The sequence below is a fragment of the Giraffa tippelskirchi genome, chromosome 3 (genome assembly GCF_054371585.1).
Source record: "Giraffa tippelskirchi isolate mGirTip1 chromosome 3, T2T-mGirTip1v1.2.pri, whole genome shotgun sequence".
Classification (NCBI taxonomy): domain Eukaryota; kingdom Metazoa; phylum Chordata; class Mammalia; order Artiodactyla; family Giraffidae; genus Giraffa; species Giraffa tippelskirchi.
Genome location: NC_137277.1, coordinates 146424670 through 146433558, shown reverse-complemented (window position 1 = coordinate 146433558; position 8889 = coordinate 146424670). Strand labels below are relative to the sequence as shown.

The window sequence follows — 8889 nt, the reverse complement described above, 5'->3', positions numbered from 1 at the left end:
GTTGGTTTGGCCTTATGGCTGCCTTTTTGTTTCCTTTAAAGAAAAATTTTTTTTTGTATTTGTATCTAGCTGCCTTTTTATGGTTTTGGTTTCGAGGTAATATGCAAGAAGAGCCAAAAAAAACCTTCTAATTCAGTTATATGTTTAGAGGTAACAGAAATATAAGTGAGGAGGACTAAGGTTAAGAGGAACATTAATCCTATCAAGATGTATCAGGGAAGAAAGTAACCAACCAAATCAAAAGGAATTATATTTGCAAAACAAATTTTTGATGTTAGAACCTACTTGGAATGTTTAAGATAAATCAAAATAGTGCTCGCTTCAGCAACATATATACTAAAATTGGAATGATACAGAGAAGATTAGCATGGCCCCTGTTCAAGGATGCCGTGTAAATTCGTGAAGCATTCCATATTAGGGGGGGAAGAAAGTATTTGGACCACAGTAAGAATTCAATAAATGGTAACAGTTGTTAAGACAGAAAAAGAGAAAAGATAAACCAAAATATATCCAGGATGTAGTTTTGATTGTAACCACTCTCTTTTCACCTGTACCATATGATATTCTTGTTAGGCGCTGAAGTCAGGCTAGGCTCCAATGATTGTAAGTGAGATCTTGGGGCCTGTGTCAGGAAGCAGATGTGGCAGCCTGTAGGCCATGGTGACTGCCTAGCATTAGTGGGAATTTCAGACAACCAGGCTGATATTGACTGCAGTGTACCACATGATGAGGAAAGCAACGGTTCTTCTCTGGTCAGCATAACTGCTGAAGAAGTACAGTCACTTCTTTTTCTAGACACTTTATTTAGAAATTTAAACCATGCCTTTTCCAAAAGTGGACTTGAGATTGCTTACATGCAAAAAAATATAGTGCAAGATTAAAAGAGTAGATGAAGAAATTATGGAAAGGGAAAGATTAAAGTAGGATAAATAAAATAAAGCCAGAGAAAACATTATTACACAAAACGCATACCTAAAGGTTCAGTACAACTTGTGAAATAAGGGTAGGAATGTTAGTTTCTTAGTAAAGAGAGCAAAAAGAGTGAAGCCTTTTCACGAAAGTTATTCATGAAAATTATAATCACTCCTGATACTCAGTTCTAAGAGAAATTTCTTCATTGAGTAACATAGAGAGAACAATGCCCCATGACCTAGTTGATAAGGCCCTCAGCAACATATAAACAGTCAACAATACAAGCCTGTATGTGGGCAACTAAGAGCAGTACTTGGTATTTTTACATAGAGTGTTTCTCATACAAAAAGGATTGTAAATGTCTCCCCTTTCTTGATTAGCAAATTCTACTAGATAAGGAAGAAAGATGTTATGCATGTTCTTAACATTCGGTTCAAAATCCACGAGGTAAGTTTTGGTTCCTTCGAATTCTTGTAGTCAAATATTCAATGTTGCAGGACGGGTGTAGACAGGAATTCTGTAGCAAAAAAGGACTTTCACATTAAACTGCATAATTCCTTGCTGGATTTTTATTCCTACCCAATACAAACTATCCTTTTTATAATTCTGTGGGGTACTTACTCAACAGTATTTTATTGTAATGATGATGTGAACTACACAGTTGATTTGTTACCCACATGACCACTTTTCCTTCTGTCAAGAGTGGTTTGGTCTATGTTTTCAAATAAGTCGATTGAGCAATAAGAGAGATGAAGAAGGTACCTTAGAGGAAGAGTTAACTGGAACCGAAGAGAGGAGGCAGCACGCTTTCTCATGGCATCTTATTTTTGCCCTGGTGCGCTTACAGACAGAAGTGAGTGAGCGCATCCTTTACAGAACACAGTCGGCCAACACTGTCCTGTGTGTGGAAAGAGTTTTGGAAGCAGAACAGAGGTGTGTTTTTCATTAGGCCACATTGGATTTTCGCATTCGAGAGTATAATTACCAAACCCAGCCCTCAAACCACTGCAAAAACATCACATGCTTCTTACACACATTTTTTCCCTTCAAACCAGCACTCAAAGTGCCCACCAAGGGCCCTGCCCACAGTAGGGTTCATTTAAAATTCTTTTCAAACGCAGTTGTAACATGGCTTTCATCCACAAAACAAGTATTATCAGCAGTTAAATCATAGGATTATTCTTACGTTACAGATAACTAGGTACACTTAATGTGTAATAGTTATTATATTAAGACCCTGGGCCATACTCTCTTGGTATAAAATTGCCCTCCAGGAGTCAGGCTCTCGGCAATGCACCAGTATCTCTTTCAAGCTTATAATGAACCTGTGCTCTAAACTTGATATTTAGAAGGTCAATTCAGTTTGGAGATTAACTTCTATTTAATTTAAGTTTTAGAAGTAGTGCTAAGGAGAAATGAACACAAAAAGAGGTAGACATTTTATGCTTATTTTTCTCCCTGAGAGCTCTTTTGGGCCAGTGAGAAATTCCAAGCATCAAGTTCTCTTTCCCTCTCTGCTCCTCACTGCATATTGTAAACCCATGATCCTCCCCACTCACCCCTGCAGACTGGGGGACAGCAGGTACTGAGCTTCCTTGGCAAGAGAAGTTTCTAACTGAATTGTGTGTTCTAGCAGCTTAAAGATCTAATGCAGCTTTTTATTTTTTGGCTGCGCTGGGTCTTAGTTGCCATGTGCAAGCTCTTAGTTGCAGACTGCGGAATCTTTAGTTGCGGCATGTGGGATCTAGTTCCCTGATCAGGGCTCAAACCTGGGTCTCTTGCATTGGGAGCGCAGGATCTTAACCAATGGACCACCACAGAAAGTCCCTAGCACAACTTTTTGAAGAATCTCAATCTTCAAAAGGAGACGTATGGGGAAGGGAGTCATTTATCACCTGTGTTAGTGTGGAATATTTATTGTTGTTCAGTCCCAAAGTCGTGTCCTACTCCTCATGACCTCATGGACTGCAGCACGCCAGGTTCCCTGTCCTTCACCACCTCCCAGAGTTTCCTCAAGCTCATGTCCACTGAGTCTATGATGCCATCACCATGTACTGCAAGATGATTTTAGGTGGACATTAACGAACATTTATCATTTTAATAGTTGTTTACAATGTAGTAACTTGCATTTAAATAGTATTTACTGTGTGCTAGATATTATGCCTTATCTCTATTAACTCATTTAGTCCTCATATCAGTTCTAGGGAGAGGGTAGGTAATATTATTGTCCCCTGTTACAGATGAGGAGACCAAGGCACAGGAAGATCAAAAGATTTGTCCTGGCTTGTTTAGGAAGTTAAAGGTAAAGTCTAGATCTGAACCAATATAATCTAGCTCCAATGTCTACGCTGTTAAGCCCTCTCCAGCTCTTCTCTACCGGACTGCACAGAGAAAATCAAGCTAGTGCTCCAGGGCATCCATTGTGTGTAATGAATCACCTCCTCAGGTATGCACCTAGAATAGTAATAGCTATGTACCACCGTAGGTGCATAGTGTACATTAGTGACTTTAGGAGAACAGTCACTTATGTAATTTTCTGCTTAATTCTCTTATATAACTCCAACTGGAAAAGGCCATTATCTTACATAATTTAACATGCATTAGAGAAATACATAACTATCTGTATTAATCATTGCTATGTACTGAATGGTGCTTCCTCTTTGTATGTTGAAGCCTAATCCTTAATTTGACAGTATTTGGATGTGGAGCTATGAAAGGTAACTGGTTTGGATGAGATCATGGGGGTGCCGCCCCCATGGTGGTATTGGTGTCCTTAAACTGAAAGCCCAGAGGGCTAGCTCTCTCTTTCTCTCTATCTCTGCCATGAGGACACAGCAAGAAGATGACCATCTATGAAGCATGGGTAGCCCTCACCAGACACCGATTTGCTGGTATCTTGATCTCAGACTTGCCTCCAGAACTGTGAGAAATAAATTTGTTAAGCCACCTAGCCTATAGTATTTCTATTATAGCAGTCCATACTAACAAAGACAATTATATATTATATATATACAGTATTAAAGATTATCTATTATCTATACATTTATTAAAGATTATTCCATAACTTAGTGACCAAAACAGCAAACACTTATTTATCTCATAATTTATATGAATCAGAAATAAAATCTTACGTTTACACAAAACCTATATACAAATGTTCCAAAAACTGGAAATAACTTAAATGTTCTTCAAAAGATGAATAGTTAAACAAATTGTGGTAAACCCATACTATTGAGTACTGTTGCTACTGTTCAGTCACTCAGTCATGTCCGACTCTTTGTGACCACATGGACTGTAGCACGCCAGGCTTCCCTGTTCATCACCAACTCCCAGAGCTTGCTCAAAATCATGTCCATTGAGTCTGTGATGCTATCCAGCCATCTCATCCTCTGTCGTCCCCTTCTCCTCCTGCCTTAATCTTTCCCAGCATCAGGGTCTTTTCCAATGAGTCAGTTATTCACATCAGGTGGCCAAAGTATTGGAGCTTCAGGTTCAACATCAGTCCTTCCAATGAATATTCAGGATTGGTTTCATTTAGGACTGACAGTTTTGATCTCTGTGCAGTTCAAGGGTCTCTCAAGAGTCTTCTCCAACACCACAGTTCAAAAGCATCAATTCTTTGGCACTCAACTTTCTTTATGGTCCAACTCTCACATCCATACATGACCACTGGAAAAACCATAGCTTTGACTAGATGGACCTTTGCTGGCAAAGTAATGTCTCTGCTTTTTAATATACTGTCTAGGTTGGTCATAGCTTTTCTTCCAAGGAACAGGCATCTTTTAATTTCATGGCTGCTGCAGTCACTACCAGCAGTGATTTTGGAGCTCAATAAAATAAAGTCTCTCACTGTTTCCATTGTTTCCCATCTATTTCCCATCTGGTCATGGGACCAGATGCCATGATCTTTGTTTTTTGAATGCTGAGTTTTAAGCCAGCTTTTTCACTCTCCTCTTTCACTTTCATCAAGAGGCTCTTTGGTTTCTCTTCGCTTTCTATCATAAGGGTGGTGTTATCTGCATATCTGAGGTTATTGATATTTCTCCTGGCAATCTTGATTCCAGCTTCTGTTTCATTCGGCCTAGCATTTCGCATGATGTACTCTGCATATAAGTTAAATAAGCAGGATGACAATATACTGCCTTGAAGTACTCCTTTCCCAATTTGGAACCAGTCTGTTGTTCCATGTCTAGTTCTAACTGTTGCTTTTTGACCTGCATACAGATTTTTCGGGAGGCAGGAAGGTAGTTTGGTATTCCCTTCTCTTTAAGAATTTTCCACAGTTTATTGTGATCCACATAGTCAAAGGCTTTAGTGTAATCAATGAAACATAAATAGATGTTTTTCTGAAATCTATTGACAAATGCAGCATCTAGGGTGGATATCAAGGAAGCTGTGCTTTGAGAGTGGATACAATCCCCCCAGTCTTCTCCTTAGCTCACTTTTACCTGATTGACTGCTTCTCCTCATCACTGTGTATTTTTCATTTTTTGCCACAGTTCAGTAACCTCAACTCTTCTGTTCAGTTATGTTTCATTTATCTATCATTGTATAACAAGCTGTCTCAAAACTTAGTGGTTTAAAAACAACATAAGTGTTTAATTTACCTTTGTTTTGGCAATTTTGGTGAGGCTTAGAAAGAATATCTCTTTGCTTTACAGTATCTGGGGACTCAAGATGACTTGAGGGATGGAGGTTGGAAGAACTGGGTTGGGGGGCGGGGCTGGGTTTCTCTATTTCTGTCTCCTTTTCTCTCTCTTCCCTTTCCACATGAATAGTCCAGATCTCCTAATAACATGTTGACCTCAGAGTGGTTGCACTTCTTACAGAGCAGTTGACTTCTCCCAGCAGCAGCATTTCCAAAGTCTACAGTAGGATCTCCAAGTTTTCTTAGTATCTAACCTCAGAAGTACAAGGACATCACTTTTGCAGCATTTTATGAGTCAAGCAAGTCACTAGGGCCAGCTCAGATTCCAGGAGAGAGAACTAGACTTTGCTTCTCAATGAGAGGAACAGCAAAAAAATTGTAACCATCTTGTATCTACCTAGATCCCTTTTCATTAAAATTATTTGACTTTTTGAAAAAGTTTAGATTCCACATTGGCTATAACACTTTTTATTAGTAATCTTCATCTTTTTAAATTGGACAAGTACATTCATTTTAAATTATGCTAGTTATTTATTTAGGTGGTGCTCTAATTGCCAAGTTTCGGAGATTTTGAGTGGTTTTTGCCGACTATATTGTATCCACAAGCTGTGTTGTTTTGAGTACAATTTCACAGAGCTCAACATTTTCAGAAATACAAATATCAAATATCACGTATACCCCATTTAGCAGAAACATGTATAAATGCATGTACTTACAGTCCTAGGGTCTTCACTGAGTGTTTCAGACCTCTGCTTAGACCCAGAATTTCTTAAGAATCCCCAATTTCTTGTTTTACTCCTTGATCCCAATGCAGAAGGACATCATTACATCAAACAGCACTCTTTCTTCAAGCAGAAACTGCCACAAAAAGGCAGCAATAAAATTGATTTTTGGTGAGGAAGAGTAGATTAACTTCAAGGCAAAATTAGGAAAGTTATTTTTTCGTATTATTGTTGTTTCTTTTTTAGTCATTTAGCACATAGTTTTGTATGTGGCATGACAGAGAATCTTATGCAAGTTTAGCTGAAGACATGTAGAGCATTCAGTTGGCATAATGCCCAAAGGAATTTGAATGTGTGTGTATGTGTGTGAGAGAGAATGAGAGAAAAACGGCGGGGGGAGGTGCGGCTGGCTGATCTGTCATTCAGAGGCTCTGCTGAATTCTTTCCATGTCTACTTCATCACCCTTTTATGAAGTACTTTTCAAAACACAGGAATACTATAAGGAAATCAAATACCATTTACAACTGAAGCTAAGATTGACTTTTCTTCCGGCCACATTCTCTGTGGAAATAACACATGTGTGCATACAAATGTGCGTGTGCGTGTGCGCGCGCGCGCACACACACACACACACACACACACACACACACACACACACACACACACAGAGCTTAGCACTCAGAACATGAGCATCATCAATGAAGGGCAGGTCCTAGCCCCAGATTTCTGACATAAAATTCCATATTAAGATAACAGCGTTCATAAAAATGCTAGATGATTGACTAAGTAGCACTGTTGAGATGCAAGTCGTGACATCTTATAGTCACAGATCAAATTTCAACAGAAATTCCTTGACAACCTGCTGTATATTAAGCACCATATGAGGAGGATGTATGAAAAGAAATAAGATAATTCATTTCTATTACTCAGTTGCTGAGACCAAAAACTTAAACTTCCCTTTGACTTGCCTTTTCAAAGCTCTTGGTAACTGCTATGAATCTATTATTCCTAACATGTTTAATGCCTCCTACTTTCTCTTGTGTTGCCTTCTTAGTTCAAGCCACCACCTTCTCTTCTATGGACTATAGCAGGATCATCCTAATTGTTCTTCTTTCTTCTCCCCCCACCCCCAATATTACCTATTCTCCACACAGCAGCCAAGATGTCTTTCTTAAAAAGGAAATCAGAAAACACTCAGACACTCCAACAGCACTCAGAATAAAATCCCAACTCCTAACCATGGCCTTCAAGACCTCTATCTCTCTCTTCAGCTTTTATACTTTGCTCCTAGCTCATTCCAGCCCATTATGCTTTGAACACATCTAGTTCACATTCAGTTCAGGTCCTTTTCACTAGCTGTTTCTTCTGCTTGGAATCCTCCTTCCCTTGCCCTGCCCCCAGACATTCACTTGATTTGAGTCTCTACTCAAATGTCACTTCCTCAGAGAGACCTTTCCTGACCTAAAATATCATAGAGAAAATAGAAGACATTCTCAACTCCTCACTCTCTCCCCTTACCTTTAATTTTTTTTGTCTTCCTAGCCCTTCACATGAAATATTTATTTTTTTTGTTGTTTTTTCTCCCCACTAAAGTGAAATTCCAAGAGCTTTGCCCATCTTAACTGTTATCATCTCAATGCCTAAAACAGTGCCTGCCACATAGAAAACACTTAATAGACATCTGTTGAATGAATGCTCACGTGAAAGAAAACCTATGCTGATGAAGTTCTGATCTGTATTGGAAGGGAGGCATGGAGACAGCCGTGGTCATATGATGTGATCGTGCTGTGACAGATGTGTGGGCAAAGTGTTTGGGGAACACAAAGGGCTGGGTCCCTGGTTGCTTAGAGAGAGAAGAATCAGAGTTTTTTTTACCTGGATCTTGAAGGATGAGTAAGGGTTCACCAGATGGCGAAGTCTGCAGAGGACATTTCAAGCAGAAGAAAGAAATAGTGGATGCCAAGGCCTGGCTGTAAAAGCATAACATGGGAGGGATGCTCATCATTTCGTTGTACCTGGAAAATAGGACATGTAAACATGCTGCAGAGGGAGATAGAGAAGAGAGTAGCAGAGGTGAGTTGATCAGCTCGGAGACAGAAATGACTTTGCAAGGAGCTTGCAAGAGCGATTGGATTTGAGGAAGGTTAAATCATCATCGTGCGTGCATAAGTGCTCAGTCGTGTCCGACTCTGTGATCCCATGCCAGATTCCTCTGTCCATGGGATTCTCCAGGCAAGAATACTGGAGTGAGTTTCCATGCCCTCCTCCAGGGGATCTTCTAGATGAACAGATAGAACCTGCTTTTCTCCTGTCTCCTGCACTGACAGGCGGATTCTTTACCACTGCACCACCTGGGAAACTCAGAAATCATCTTCAGTGCTCCAGAAAGTTTACTGGCCTCTGTGTGGTGGATAGCGTGAGGCAAAACAATCATCTAGAGGGGATTGGAGAGAAGGTGATGGATGGGACGTGCATTTCAAGAGAGCATGGAGGGGGCCTGGTGACCTAGATATGGGAAACATTGGAAAGGGAGAAACAGCCTGGCAGAATTTTAAACTTGGGTGATTTGATGACTTTATCCTGGTAAGGAAACCAGAAGGAAACTC

The 8889-nt window shown here is 39.8% G+C and overlaps 1 non-coding gene across 1 annotated transcript; it reads left to right on the top strand.

Moving 5' to 3' along the window:
- The first annotated feature begins 312 nt into the window (after window positions 1-312).
- LOC145543897 (U6 spliceosomal RNA) lies at window positions 313-419 on the top strand. Its single transcript, XR_014081142.1, has one exon. It is a non-coding gene; the product is annotated as a U6 spliceosomal RNA (small nuclear RNA).
- Window positions 420-8889: the final 8470 nt, after the last annotated feature.